Source organism: Micropterus dolomieu, linkage group LG19, assembly GCF_021292245.1.
Source record: "Micropterus dolomieu isolate WLL.071019.BEF.003 ecotype Adirondacks linkage group LG19, ASM2129224v1, whole genome shotgun sequence".
Classification (NCBI taxonomy): Eukaryota; Metazoa; Chordata; class Actinopteri; order Centrarchiformes; family Centrarchidae; genus Micropterus; species Micropterus dolomieu.
The window spans coordinates 30,520,580-30,536,668 of record NC_060168.1 but is presented as its reverse complement, the minus strand read 5'-3'; the positions used below and the strand labels follow the sequence as shown (position 1 = coordinate 30,536,668).

The following is a 16,089-nucleotide window of genomic DNA, read 5'->3' as shown; positions in this document are numbered from 1 at the left end:
TCAGTCCACGCAAAGAAATCTCTGCTGTGGTTGTTCATCTGTAGAAGTCTGCCACACACATGCCCAGTGTATGTGAATAGTCACTAGATGTGTGTTTTCAATTGTTTCAATATCCAGGACAAAAATATTGGAGTGTAAGTGTAGCTCTAGACTCTTCCATTTGTATAACCTTGCGGTCATACAAACAAGATTATAAGCAGCAGTGGTACAACGAGCGCTATGCAGACATTTTTGCCCTAGGTTTCCCCTGACTACATACAGCCTTGTGGAAAACTTTGTTGTTGCTGTAGATTATTGGAGCCTTATGGAGATTGACAGGAAGATCTGTAGACACTACTCAGTACCTCATCCTTCTGCCTGTTTTTTGGGTAAAAGCAATAATGTAACCTATATTTTTAGTTACAGTTAATATTCTCCTAAAAACACACTAAAATTGGGGATAAAGATAAGGCAGTAAAGCACAGAGCTCTTTGTAGTAAAGATGCAAATATAACATTTTATTTTTCATTTATCCATTATTTAGCCCGGAAGGTCCAATTGAGATACAATATCTCTTCTTCCAGTGAGGCCTGGTCAAAATTGCAGCAGAAAAAACAATTTCACATGTTACAAAAATCCACCTGTACAACAAAAGAGAGGGGAACATGTCACCCAATCCCCAGTGAAAATTACACCCCTATATACAGTCTGATTGAAGTTATTTTTGTCACAGTGGCCTTGAGAGATCACAGTAAAGCAAGTTCAACATTACACGTGATCACAGAAAGATGGCAAAGAAAAGTAAATACTGCTGTGGCTTTCCACCGCCAGAGACAGTTCTTGGCAAGTAAAGATGTTGCAAAACGTTTTGAGATTGAACTCGGCCCAGGTGTGTGTGACCTGGTGAATAAGTGTAGCATTTTGATTGGTAGTGTTTGGAAAAGGAAAGCAAGTCACTTCCTCTTTGTGGAATTGTGTGTAGTTTGGCTCTTTCAGTGAGAGGTTTCAAAAATTGTGTGACATGTAAAGAAATTTTGTGTAAGCAGTTGTAAAAAACTGTTATCTAAGAAAAATGGACAACTCCAGAGCCTTCAGCTTTGACTTTGGTGTGATGGGGTTTGAATATGGATCTTGAATGGAAAACTTCATCCCACTCGTGTCTCTAACTACTGTTCCCCGCCTAATTGCCTTCAACACATGGGGTAACATGTCAGCTTTTCTTGAGTTGGTGTCAATCCCATGATTAATGAGATCTGTTTATCACTATAACGGCAAATGTGCAATCTGCTGAAATGTTCTCTTTCTATGCCAACGTCAAGAGACAGAAGGAGAAAGGAGGGGTAGAAAGAAGACAACTAGAGGGAAAAACAAGAAAAAGGAGGAAGAACGTTTGGTAGAAGGAAATGAGAAGAATCTCAGCTGTGTTCATGATAATGTTTCCCTAATCTCCCTAGTCTACAAAATTTTTTTTTCTAATTATGAACAACTTCAATACAAGCGCTAACTTCCAATAATTCTGATGTCCACTGGGTATTGGACATAAATTATACATATCACCTCTAAAATGCACTGCAAAACTGCACAATCATGTTGAAGCTATAATTGGAAAGCTCAGTTATTATTCTGGGGAAATGCACTCGGCTGACTTGAGCTTTGCCTGGTGGGGGAATTGAGGTTGACAGCATTATTAATGAACAGTGAGGAGTGCTAAAGAGTCTGACAGAGGTTGGGGATAATGGATAGCAGAGGGTGAAAGAGAAGAGACTTGGGTTAGGAGTCTGCATGAATGCTAAGATAACTCTGGTGGATGGTTCAAAAACTTCACAGTAACTTTGCAACATACATTTTGTGGAATGGAGTGGAAACTAAACCCCGTTTCCAGTTCCAATAGAAATCACTTGTCAATCAAAACAAAGTGCAGTATTACATAAGTATTGTTAGATCCCGAGTTGCCCCTGTACAGGAGGTACTGGTCCATCTCTCCGTCTTATAGGGTCCGATCCTCCAGGCCTATGGGTATTACCCTATTAGGTATAACTGAGGACTGTTTAAGCTGGTGTCAAAGAGATTCGCCCATCTTCTTCTGAACGTCTTCCCTGCTTACTCTGAAATGGCACCTGACTGAATAGCCCTAGAGCCAAATACCACCTCAGCCACGCCCCTTATTGATCAGTGTACTTGCTATGGTTGCTAGGATTGTATTTAGTGGCCAGGAAAAAATGCCCCGCTAGTTAATTAAAAAAGTAAGTTAATTTTTACCATCAAAGGATCAATTTAATTTATTCAGCATCAATGAAATATTCTTATTTTCAATCATCAAATCAACTTTCTTTTAATCATTATTCATTATATTGCTTACAGCATTGTTAAGCTCTGTGTTTTGCAGGTGGAAGTACGCACTTCCCTTTTCTCACTCACTGTTGTTACTAAAGGAAGAAGGGCTCCAGCTTTCTTCTTTGCGACCTGATAGAAAGAGCGTTGGGATCTCAACTTATTTGACAGTATTCAACATTTAATTCCCTTATAATAAAATTTGAGCGGTCTGTTTACCCATGATGACAATTGTTCATCCCAGGATGGGCTGGCCATCTGGCCGGTGGACCAACATGCATTTTGGACATAACTGTCTTTTGTTTTTTGCCTGACTGGCCCATAAAATGGGTAGATCCTTTGTTTTTTTTCATAATTGACGCTAATCTGGCCCAACCACATCTTTAAACCCCCTTCAAACAGATGCTGCCAAATGTACATGTTCTCAGCTTAGTGTGCCTGAAGGCACTGGCAGCAGAGAGTGTAGTGCAGTCCACAGAGCCCAGCAATACCAGTTCAGCTGTCAAGGTTTTGCAGCTGATGGGATAAGACAGAAGACAATAGGGATAAGATAAGCAATGTTTGGGTTTGGCTGGCTGGCTAATTTACAGCATAGCAACCTCCCAACTTTAGCCTGAGCAGAGGTCCAGTCGGACTAATCATTTAGGCCTATCAGCTAAGTGAAAACACCTTTGTTGGTATGCAGGGCCTTTAAGATTTCTCTCTGGGGTGATGTGGTAACAACTGTGGTTACCTTTGGTAATGACATGTTTTAAAAACATAGGTCCCAGAAGTTTGTTCAAAATGAAACAAGTACAAACTACTGACTGGGGACAAACTTTTCTTGGGTAGCTACCCGATCGAAAATGCAACAGATGTAAGGCAACTGCATCTGTTTACGTTGCAGCCTAACCATGGGCTGAGAGGATTCATCAGGTCATATTGTTTTAATAAAGAAGGTCAACAATACTATAAGCAAAGTACTATAATACTGAACTTCCTCATTGCATGTAAGGTTGCCATGCACAGCGGCATCACATCCACTACATGCATGTATCATGTTCTGTGGATCCCATCTCATTTTGAATCCCAGGCTGGAGAGTTGGACTACGTTAGCAATAATGGAAACTACTACAAAGAAAGATAAATACAGTACAACAAACAGCTGAAAGGATTGTTGAAAAATAATAATAAAAAGGAAGTTATATATAATGAAAAGAGTAACTTAAAACCGCCTGAAAATATTGTTTTTGATTACCTCAAGTGGTTTAATTTCTCACTTCGCTTCAGTGATGTACAAGTATACTCCGGAGTGTGTCACTTCTCCATGATGGGTGCTCGGAGAACATATTTGAAACTTTCAACCAGAGAAATCATCTTGTAAATTAATTAAAGCACACACTCACATACTGTATTATTATTAACAGTTGCAATTAAGTATAACTAACATTCTATGACAAGCTGGAACATTACTAAAATATGAAGCAGTACATATGAGTGTTTATTTTAGAAAGGCAAGAGTGGATTCTCTCCAGACAACTGCCAGCATTAAGTATTGTTTACTTATGAACCTTGTTTATCTACCTTTTTAATTTACTCTCATTACATTCTCATTATCTCTGCCCATCTTCCTTTATCATATTTTCTCACTGTTCTTCTCGTCTCCTGCCATCTGTCTCTTTTCTTCTCATTTACTTCTTCAATGTATACTGCATCTGTCTCTCTGTCGTCTCTCCCTTTCTTTCCACACCTCCAGTCTCCTTTTCTTTTATTCCACACCTCTTCCACTTCTTAGTTTGTGAGCCCATCAACCTTTAAGGGTCATCAAACCTCATAAATCCTTGGGGGATTATGTCAGAAATGTCTAAGGCTCTTTGTAAAACAAGGCTGACATTTAGGAGATGCAAGGTTTTTACCTGACAACAGGGTTAACATACGCTGTGTGTGTGTGTGTGTGTGTGTGTGTGTGTGTGTGTGTGTGTGTGTGTGTGTGTGTGTGTGTGTGTGTGTGTGTGTGTGTCTTAGTCTGAGCAGGTTCAGAAGTCAATATTAATTTAAAGGACAAGAATGAATGATTGACGTGTGACCCCAGAGTCTCCCCCTACTCGCAGAAACATTTGGACCCCTCAAACTCCCTCTGTCCTCTGAAAGATAATACTGCAGCTGTGTGTTTGTGTGTGTGTTTAATGAAGTCATCCCTGTGAGTTGTTGAATGTCAAAGCTGATCAAAGTATTGCTGTGGGTCTCTCTAGTGCTCTTACTGTGTCTCTGCCCAGCAAATTAAGCTTCTTCATTAGATAGATGCAACTCATCTTATCCCTAGACTGACAAGAGAAAATGAATACATAACAAACCTCCTGCCTTCTGTTACTCATCAGCTAAGGAAGAGGAAAGTAGTTTTTTGGAGAGAGGCAGAGAAAATCAAAGAAAAAAAGGAATCTTCGGATGAATTTGTAATTTTAAGAGGTGATAAATAGTAGTTTTTTCAGTCTTTTGTGAATTTTATAATCTGTGTGAATGTGATAGAGAAACTGAATCATTGACAATTATGTATAGTGGTATACAAAAGAAGAAATAAAAGATAGGCAATAAAAGAAAGTCATAGAGATTAAAATGGGGGAATATGAGTCCCATTTACCCAGACACCGCAGAGTTATGAGAAGACGGCTTTACTTCTAAGGTCAGCCAATAAGTCTTATTAAACACCCATTCACACCCTGCTCTTTTCACATCAATCCAGCACTGAGCTGGCTGAGCAACACACGACTAACAGGCCCCTTAAGTTCCTTTTAAATGTCATTTCTAGGATATGAAAAAAATCATACAAAGTTACACAGTCAGCAAAATGCACACAAAGGAATTCATCTCTTAGTAAATAGTTTTAGTTTTACAACACATTTACCGTTTGTTTCAGTTTTAGCCTTCTCATCAGCTTGTTGGTTAGTTAGTTAGAGACTAGGTGGTGAAGAAAGTTGAGCATCCAGCAGCTAGCAAGATTTTTTTTCAATCAGTGGAGAGCAAACCAGTGTTAAGAGTGAATATTTGACCTAAATGTATTAAATTGAGAATTGTACAATTGTTCTGCAGATGTCAAAGTCAATCTTACAAGTGCGCCATATTGCTTATTTGCTTATTCATTCTTGGATGTTAGTCAGTATAGTGATGCATAACTCTAGCTAGGTTTTAGCCATGCTACTGACATGGTTCAATAGAGGCTGGTCTAGGCTGAAATAGTTCAATAACAATCAAATGGATTGACATTAAATTGTACAGACATTCGTGGTTCACAGACGATCATTCAGACCGAATAAATTGGCCATGATCATTACAGTCCTGACGCAGCCACATATACCAGATTTTTTCATTTTTGAGTCAGAGCATTTGATTTATTGATTGCTGTCGGGATGTAAAGAGAATTTCAATAATTAACAAACAGAACAAAAAATGATTTGATGGTAACACAAGACTGCAGGCTCTCATCTGGGAGGTGGGAGTGATATTTGGATTTTACTTAGTTTTAAGCTTGAGAAAACCTGCTCACATAAGTATGTTGATACAAAGATGACCCCAAATACATACTTCTTCAAGTTCATGTAATTGTTGGTTAACAACTGTTAATTCGGACATGTTCAACAGGGATGGATCAATGTCCAGGGATAGTGTATTATTTTCCTTATGGAACTTGCTGAATCTTTCCTCAAATGCAGTTTGCATTCCAATCATCACACATTGTAAGAAAAATTACAATTAGGAGGGTGTTTGAGCCCACTCGATTTGGTGCTGTCTTTGACGGTCTTTGCGGAGACGGGCATATCTTTAATTTTCTAAACTAACTCAGTATTGTTTTTAAAGTCTGACAATATATGTCCTGATATTCTAATGAACAATTATTTCATGTATTCACCATCCGTGAATGGCTTTCCAGTCCTTACCATCTCCTGAGCTGCAACAAAACTAGCAGCAGTAGTGGAGTTTTAAAAGTAAATTTACTCTTCTCTGCTCCGATTGCCAGGAATGCCTTTTTCCATTTCGTTATGCATATCGTAAAAAAGCAAATACTGCTGAATAGATAAAAGTCTGAGCTTTATGATAGTCTCAGTGAATAATATAGGCTTTTCATCATAAATCATCGCAACCCCAAGAGGTCCTTGATCATACAGTCATACATATGCACCAAAAAAGATATTAGGCGGATAGGTCTACTAACAGTATGAAAGATTAGCTGTGGCACACACACACACACACACACACACACTATTTCCTCTAGGCTTATGCATGCTAAAGATAAAAGAAAAACAAACAATTGCAATACATAAAAACGTCAAATAGGCATATCTAAGGTTATGAATTACAATACAGATTTATGTGGTTTTAAGTATAAAATTGCCTCAGGGTGAATTGTAATTCCTTAACTTTTCCTGTAGCACCATCATTATTTTAATTTGTGCAATACTTTGGTTTATGGTTAAAACTAAACTGAAACTAATGACATCCCCATCAGCCTAAGCTGTACTTTGCCTTGTGCTTATTAGCTAATTAGCATGCTGACACCCTAATTTAAGACAGTGACAATGGTAAACATGACACCTACAAAAAAATCTGCATTTTCGCATTTTGAGCATGTTTGAAGCTGACATTTGCATTCAGCTCTTGGAAACGCTTGTTTTATCAAATATTTTCTCTGAGCATAGGAAAATAAAGTAAAGCAATACAGCTACAACAGCTCAAGACATGAAACACAGAACATTTTGACTTTTTCCTGGACCAGTGGAGATTTAGTCATTACTAATCCTATGTGGCATTAATCCTGCAATGCCTTTTATCTTTTCAAATGCACACAATACAGGCATCTGGGAGGTTAACATATAGGAGCACTAAACAGCTTATTGCCTCAGGGATAAAATGAAGTGCAACATAAGGCTCAGGTCACAGAGCATACTTACATGCCCTGAAGCAACGGTTGATTCACAAGCATTGTTGTCACTATGAACAATTGTGTATAGACACAGACTCTTGTACAGCTAGATACACATACATAGACCTCCAGCCTCACCACTCTGCCACAATAAAAACACTAATGCATTATGGGTCCTCCAGGCGGTAGCTATTCATAGTGCCTCCTGCCAAATGTCACTAATGCAAGGTTATTGACATTATCATATCAGACGGTTCAGCAACCAATCAGTTAAACAACCAGCAAAGCAACAAGCCAGTCAGCCAAAGGGTTTCCTGTCAACCAGTCAACTAGTGATCAAACACTTGATCAGTTTGCCTGCCAATCACCTGACCAGCCAGCTCATCAACTTTTAAGCCAACATCTATCAAATAGCCAATATTTTTCACAGGAGTTGTGGAAGGCCAAACCCACGGAGTCTGGGAAGTCTCATGGAGAACAAAAAAACTAATTGTGTGCAATTTAATAATTCACACAAATTATGCTTTTACAACCCTACAAATTGTGCTCTTGATTTAATGCCATATTATATATTTGTCTCCACTACTCTTGTAGAGGGCAGTAAATGACATTTGTGCGCTCTCCAGTGTTTTTATGAACTGGATGACATCTGTATCAGCCTGCCACACTGAAAATACATTTAAGGGATATCAAAGATAAAACAACTTTGTGCTTAACAGCTAAAGCCTGAAGTATATCCACATAAAACCTAAAACAAAGAAACCCCTGGTCAGCTAGTTTTGATGTTTTTCTGCCCCCCCTAGTCACCACGAAACAATCAATGCCATAAAAGAAAAATGTTAACATCCTCTTCGCCTTTTCATTGTCCCGGGTCTTCCCTCTCTAATCTGACTTGTTTGTGTGTTAAGTGTTAAAAAATATTCTTGTTTTTAAATATGGAAGTGATAGAAACTGTTTTTCCTTTTTTTTGTCTTTGCTGTTATTTACTTGTACTGTTGATTATCAAAAAGTTTGAGAATTTCCTGTTACGATGCTGTACTGACTGTGTAATCTGATAGCATTTGAAACATCAGTGAATGTCAAAAATAAATACAAAACAAACCTCCTTCAAACGACACGTTTCCAAGAAAAATGAAGAAAGGTTTGGCATCATTGTTTGTCCTACACATCCAAGGTGGGAAACAGCTGCTGACGCTGAAGTGACGTCTCCCTATCTTTATTGTAGTTTTAATGAGCTCCAGCATCCATCAGCACAGGTTCGTGCATAAATCTGTGTAATTAGCGAGAGTACATTTGACACATTGTGCTTTTCCACTTCAGATGAGTGTTGATAGATTGTTGTTGTTGATTGGAGGTAAGCTATGGAAGACATTTTATGTTGTCATTATACACCAGCTCACTGAGGGAGTCAGGGATTTGTTGAAAACAGGAAACATTCATAATGCAGCTGATGGTGTGTCAGAGCTGATTTCTTCCATCAGATATGACACAACATAAATCAAATTTGTCATAGTCAGAGTGAATTTAATGGGCTGCAAATATTTTAGAAACTCTTAGACACATGGATTTTTGCAAATAAATGGTATCTCACAACTTTCTCCTTGGTCTTTAATGGAATCATTTATCTTGTCTGAACTTGTGTGTGATTGCAGAGCCCTGGAGTGGCCATAGAGAGAAAGAAATAATTTGTTCCCACATTTTGATTAATTCATGCGCAAGAGATACCAGTCCCATATTTTGATCAATTTGTGTGGACTATGTATATAGCGGATTGTGAGCTGTAGTTTGTCCAGGAAGCACACCAACTTCGGCTATCACAGTTCCTCTTGCCCTGCTGTTGCTGTTCCTGTGAACTCAGGTAAACAACGCTGGTCTGTTGTGCTGGCTCTCTGTATGCACTTATCTTTTGTGCATGAATTAATCAAAATGTGGGAACAAATTGCATCTTGTGCGCACTCATTAATGCCAGATTTCTGTCCCCTGATCCCTTGAGCATTATCCTTGAAGACTTAAACTGATGTGACAATCAGACAATTTTATCAGTGCATTACTTTAAAACCTCTTTTTTGGCTTTATCAAGAGGATCAACACATCTGCCACAGTTCCTCATCTTGTTCCCTCTGATCATAATACAGTGGATCTGCTCTCTACAATCAAGATCATGCTTCATAGGCAGAAAGTCCAGGTATATCAAATCCAGATGTGGAGTGAGGACTGCTTTTTACCATGATGAGGCATTTTAACAGGTCTGTGTTTCAGAATTCTTCTTATTGCACTGAAGAACTGACAACAGCTAATTATTGTTTTGTGTGTTCCCAGTGAAGCGGTTTACTTCTACCGAATTGGGTCTCCAAGAAATTATGAGATGAGATGAAGTTAGCAGAAGTTTAGCTTCATTACGTTTAAGCTGCAATGACAAAAGCAGCTCCCTCAAAAATCAAGAAAGACAAACGTAAAGGGAACCTAGATGAGTTTGTGACCACTAGTAGCGCTGTGGAGCAGGGTTGTGTAAGTTTGGGTAACCGTTTGTTTGCATCGCATGTACATGCATGCACAAGGACTATGAGTAGAAAAAGTTTATTATTTATTGGGGTGTAAGTCAAGAATGTCCTGACAAACATTCATCACGCACAAAAGTATGCCTGTCACAAGGATATAAGGTCATACATGACAGTTTTATATATAATATAATCATAATTAGCAAACAGAAGCATCAACAACTCTGGTTCACAGTGATTAGAAATGATATTACACCAAAAATTACACACCAAAAATAGACATGGGCCAGTAACATTCAAGATAACGTGCATTCATAGACCATCCACCAGTTCAGCAAAACACAAAAGACATACTCCGTTCATCAGTTCATTGAAACACAGAAGGAAGTTCTCAGTCTGTCAAAAATATAAAGCCAAAAGAAATAATTATGGGCAGAGCCCCAGTCTCTCCCGTTTAGAAAAATACTGGTTCTCACAGTGTGGTGCTTGGGCACCTTGGGTTACACACACAGTCAGTCGGACGGTATACAAGTTGATCATGTAGGGATTAACGTCCTCGTGATGATTCTCTTTGCTTTTGTGTTGAGTTGAATGCAGCAACGTCTCAAGTTAAGTGGCAACAATGCGGAACTAACTACCCTGACGTTAAGTCACTCTACTGCTGTGTGCGGTCTGTACAACACGGTGTAAACTCCACCCACAGACACAGAGTAAGCGTCAACAGCCACAACTGCAATGGTCCTGACACAATCACTTATCTCACGGTAGGAGAGACACCCTCTTCTGATATCATCCCAATGCGTCTCTGCCGCCGGAAAAAGCAGCTGGTGGATCAATTAAAATGAAGACATGTCATTTTACCCATGACGGATTGTAATTTGTTAGGCATAAAGGATACACAATGCATTTTTGGGAGAAACACTAAGTTTGGTTACAAAAAAAGCATTCCTTTAAATATATGAGCTCTCATCTCTCTGAATTTGGGTTTACATATTTAATACAAGTAATACAGTCTCCCTGAAGGGTTTAATTAGCAGCTAGATAATAAACAGTTTTCATTAGCCAACCTGGCTTGTGTTTGGAGATTTCAGTGTCAGTAGGTTAGTCCAACACTTTGGTCTGAACAGAAATGAGAGACTGCCACAAATTTTGACACGTCCCAACAGAACAATGTCTTCGGTGATCCTCTGATTATTCATTTAGTTTCACCAACCGGTCACAATTTCCACTTGACAAACACTTGTATCCATAGATCGATAGCTCATGCTAACTTTTTATGTTTGCTACCATGCATGTTACCAGAAAGGAGAAACAGAGGTTTTGATTTCTTTCACGACTTTAAGTAAATTTTTTGCAAAGCAGTGTCAGGATTCACAAATTGTGTGTTTAAAACGAAGTGGATCCACCAGACAGAGATAGAGTGTCTCAGTTCGGAAAGAGTTTTCTTCTGCACAAAAAAAGGAAGTTTTTTTTTTTTTCCTGGGCTTTATAAACAGAAGAGCTTCAAGTATTTGTCCTCTTGATTCATGAGAATAATGGATCATTTAAAATTCTCATTCCTGTTTTCTCATCTGTATTCTGTCTTACCCATTTCATTCACAAGCCATAAATCAGATGGTACCTACTGAGGTTCAAGGAGAGTTAAATCATCTTTATGCAGCTGCTGGAGAGTTGCTGAGACACTTCTGGTCCTGTTTTCCTGTAAACACACCATTTTTGGAGGAAAAGGTGATGAAAATGAAGTCAAACCTCGAGAGATTTCAGATGACCAAGCTTTGTCCTTTTCAGGAGAAGATTCAGCATCAGTACTTAAGTACAAATCTCACAGGGCATTTGGAGGAGATGTTACAGACAGCCTATAGCAAGTTTCACATCTGGCAAACCCGTCGCATGATGAGGAAAACCTGAGGTCTGATGGTTTGTCAAAGAGAGGACAAGGAAGATGTGAAAGTTTATGGACAAATGGCCTGTGAAGGTTCTCCAGACTGCTGTGAAGAAACCACAGATCACAGTCTGATGGGGCGTGGTTAACCAGGGGCTTAATGAGGATATAGATGGATGCTGCTACATCCCCAACTGTTCAACAGAGACTAATAGCATCTCAGTCACAAATAACTGTAATTAGTTTCTTTCTCTTTTGTTTGTGTTTTTTCAATGGTTGAGAATTTGGTATCGGTAATGGTTAAATGGGACGTTCAAAATGGTGTAATATGACCAAATAGATGGAAAGAAAGATGGAAAATCATTTAAGGCACTCCGGACGACAGGCTATCCTATGAGAAGCAAGCAGAGGGCTGCCAACATGTGTTTCATCGGTGCACAGAGCAGCGAAAGAGAGAATGGACATAACAAGGAGCCCCTCTGAGCACCGGATCGATTTGTGGAGAAGAGTTTCAGAAAATATAAAGGCGAAATAAATATAGCAATACTGTAAAGACATTTCACACTGGAGTGCATTAGTTTGTGTGACTCGAATCACACTGTCTTTGGTTTGTAATGTCTGCACTGAAGACAAAAGTGTTACTCTAAATTAAAGTGAGGCATAAAGCTTTTGAGTGAACGGGTTGGCCGTTAATCGGAAGGTCGGCGGTTCAATCCCTGGCTCCCCCTGGTTGCGTGTCGAAGTGTCCTTGGGCAAGATACTGAACCCCGATTTGCCACTGGCGGCTATTCCGCCAGTGTATGAGTGAGTGTGAATGTTAGTTTCCGTTTGAGCACTTAGGAGGAGATCAGGATTGCTGTCAAGGTTAGTGACATTCAGTGTATGAATGTGTGTGACTGGTGGATGTAGTGTAAAAGCGCTTTGAGTGGTCGAAAAGACTAGAAAGGCGCTATACAAGTACAGAGCATTTACATTTACATTCTGTGTAGGATAGAAACCTGAGGCCAGATGTATAAACAAAAAGAGTACACTTTTCACAGAAGAGAAAAAGGAATTTGCTGTCAGAAAATGTTTATCTCCATGCCTGAATTACACCACACAGACAGTATGTGACACGGCAACTTGGTTGAGAAAAGCTCAAAAGAGGGAATGGGGGTGACAGTTTATTGAGTCTTGATTTAAGCACAGAGCTCTACATGTTTCTTTCTTTTCTTTCTTTCTCTAAGCATTATTTCTCTTAATATTTGTAAACAGATGTGAAGTGGGAATGAGAACAATGCTCACTGGATCATAAATTAGACATGTTTATGCGTCATCAGTCGGTAGGTTATTACAGCTCAGACACATAATCGCTGTGTGTAATGACACAAAAGCTGCTTTGTCACTGATACAGCACATTACCGGTGCCAACACAAGGACAGAATGAGCCTGATTTATGTTTGAATACAGTAAAACCGGAGAGTGTTAACATTCATTTGCAGATAGTTGTGGGAGTAGACATGAAAACATGTGGCCACAATTTCATGAAGATTGGGAGGTATAGCACACACCTTTATGCTGTAAATCCAACACTAAGGTACCTTAGTTTGAGAAAAAAGCTGCTAAGTTGGTGAAAAAATGTTCATTATGTATATCCAATTTCTCTGCTGCTGTTCAAAGGACAAACTTGGAGCGACTAAGTGTTTAAATGAAAATAAAGCTGAATGAAGAATGCAAAAAACACATTACTCATTTCATTTCCATGTTAATAATCATTGTATTCTTACTCTACAAGAATCCTTATCATCCCTTTGAATATACCTTTGACAATCCACTCTACATTGACACATATTCTACTTATTCCACAGGTTTTTGTGGCCCTCTATAAAGAGAAGTCATCGATCAAGTCACCAAAGTCCAACTTCCGGATGAGTTCATATTCAGTATCTATAAGCGAAAGCATGTTCAGACGTCTGTGTTGATCCCTGACAAGTGAGAGAAGGTAATGTCAGATACATTCTTCTTGTACATGCTAGGAAAAGGTGACTTCACAATCCAACGTCGTCTTAGATAGCTCTGATCAATCTGTTCTCATCTCCGTGCATCATTACCGATGCTTTCAGACAGTGTGACAAAGAGTAGTTATTTGATGCTAAAGGTACCCTTCAGCATCCGCATGAAACGCCACAGTTTGCTACATCGCAGCAACACACGGCCAATGTGCTAGCAGGTAGGGTAGACGGTACAAACATTTTTGATGGTTATGGCAAGAGTAGGGGGCTTCGGCTGGCTAGCTAGCACTTCCGGTCTATATGAGATGCCCCAGAGTGTCTTGTGTTGCTCTTAGGGCATTATATTAAGAATGCTTTTATTTTGAAATGTGTGTGATACAGGATATCCTCAAGGACTTCCTGGTTAGTCATTACAGGAAGCCAGCCAGTCTGTTCACTTGCTTTATGATTTTTTAAACGCCAGAGAGGCAACGTCGTGAGTATTTTATAGTTGTAGTTAAATTAATGTTTAAAGAGAATATTTACACGGAAAGATGAGAGATTCATTTGTAATTAAAAATATTTATTAAAACATATATTTACATAGGAAAACACATGTAACTAACAAAATGGTTAAGAGCCACAGTAAACAGCAAATTAAGCTTTTAATTAAGACTCAAATCGTTTTGCATGGAGGAGTTTAGCTAGTTAGATAGCAGCAGCTCTTATGCTACTTTAAATGAGGAGTTTCCCATTGTGTAGCCTCTATGAGTCATGCTAACTTCACACTGCCCTTCTACATTTTAGAGATTTGGAGAAACAAGGACTCATGTATGTTGGGTTAATCAGAGCCTGATACACCTTTCCCAATAAACATGATTTTAACATGAATCATTTCAAAAGCTCGTCTCTAACTAAGAAAGTGAACACACAAAGTAGCCATCTGGGACAGCTTGCCCTGACATATGTTGTTCCCTGGATCTCAACGGAGGCGGCAAGTGCAAAGTTAGCATGACCCACTAGTTCTTTTTCTATGTTGAAATCTTACTCTTGCTAAACCAGATCTGGGCCTAAATCTAAAGGAGAGTGTGCATTTTCTGTTAGGGCCCTTAAATGCTGCAGAAGTCTAATTTTTATTTCCATTCTCTTTTTCTTTCTGTGAAGTACTTTGTAATCTTGGTTTGAAAAGTTAAAGGTAATTATTATGTTATGATTACTTCATTTCTGCTCAACAAGCCATTTAATTAGCAAAACATGCGTGCACACACAAGCATATACTTTTATAGTATTTTTCATTTATAAGTAGGTGACTTCCATATAAATGGATTTTTTTTATTTTTACACATTACATGTAGACATTTCTATCCACTTAAAATTCTTTAAGGGCGAGGGGCGGTCCCGATATGGAGCTAGCAAAACACAGCCCTCAAAGAAGGGGGGATATTATTATTATTTACTTTACTATTTTGTAATATCTGTGATCATTTTGGAGAAATTAGTTTTTGTGTGTTTGGATGTTTTTAAATTACTTCAATTTAGTTTTTTTTTTTTTCCTATATGTCTTTCCTTCAAGGTAAATTTAACTATGTAGCCTACTTACCCATGGCAGGATCACAAAAATGAGCAAGTCAACAAAATCAACAGGCAAAATCCTCTGCTTCTGAAACGCTTTCTGTGGGGTATGAAGCCGTGCAGAGGACAGAACAAAACCAGAAATCATGGCCTTAATTTGACATGTTAAATACATCTGGCTTAGTTCACGTTTTTTTTTTTTTTGCCAAACTCTCTGCTCTCATGTCGTGTTCCATTTGGTGTCGTGGTCGGTCTCTAGTTTCCATTGTTTTTAAATTAAACGTGTCATCTTTCAGCCTGATATTGAAGATTTTAAGAATGAACCACAGAAATCCAAAAAGAACAACATCAAAACCTTTTTTTACAGGTTTTACCAGTAAGTGAAACAAAAAGAGAAGGTTAGAAGGCTAAAATAGTACGAAATCAAGAAGACAAAAGGAGCAGACTGTGTGAAAAGGTACAATGACTAAAGTCAGGAGTCTGTGAGAGGAGTCCCGCTGTGTCCTGTAACAACAGTATGTAAATCTGAGTCATCAGACGTCCCAATCATCTTCTCCCCAAGTGGAAAAATGTGAAAATTATAAATGCAACAATTCATTTTCCTGCCTCTTGCCACCTACACGGCACAGATGGTGTTTGTGAAGACATTTAGCCACCAAAATACTGCAATCAGACTTCAAAAATCTTCAGAAGTTTTGGAAGAAGTCAAACCAAGTTCAGCTGCTGCAACAGAGACAGGAAAGGCCTCTGTGTGGAAGTCTCTTCTTACCGACACTCAATCAAATGTGAAACTCTGGCCTTTGTCAAACTCAACCTTCCCCTGCACTTCAGAGCAAATGATCGCTCTTAAGTATGAAAATATTTGTTTAACTGGGAGAATCGCAGAAGATTAAATGGTGGGAGTTTAATGGGTGAAACAGCAGATGCTTTGAAACAGTGTGGTCAGTGGTGGGTGCAATTACA

General features: G+C 38.8%; 1 long non-coding RNA gene across 1 annotated transcript; it reads right to left on the bottom strand.

Moving 5' to 3' along the window:
* Nucleotides 1-3,221: 3,221 nt before the first annotated feature.
* On the bottom strand, nucleotides 3,222-3,697 carry LOC123957456. The gene is made up of 2 exons (XR_006821794.1): nucleotides 3,548-3,697; nucleotides 3,222-3,420 (listed from the first exon to the last, which is right to left on the bottom strand). It is a non-coding gene; the product is annotated as an uncharacterized LOC123957456 (long non-coding RNA).
* Between the last annotated feature and the right edge of the window lie 12,392 nt (nucleotides 3,698-16,089).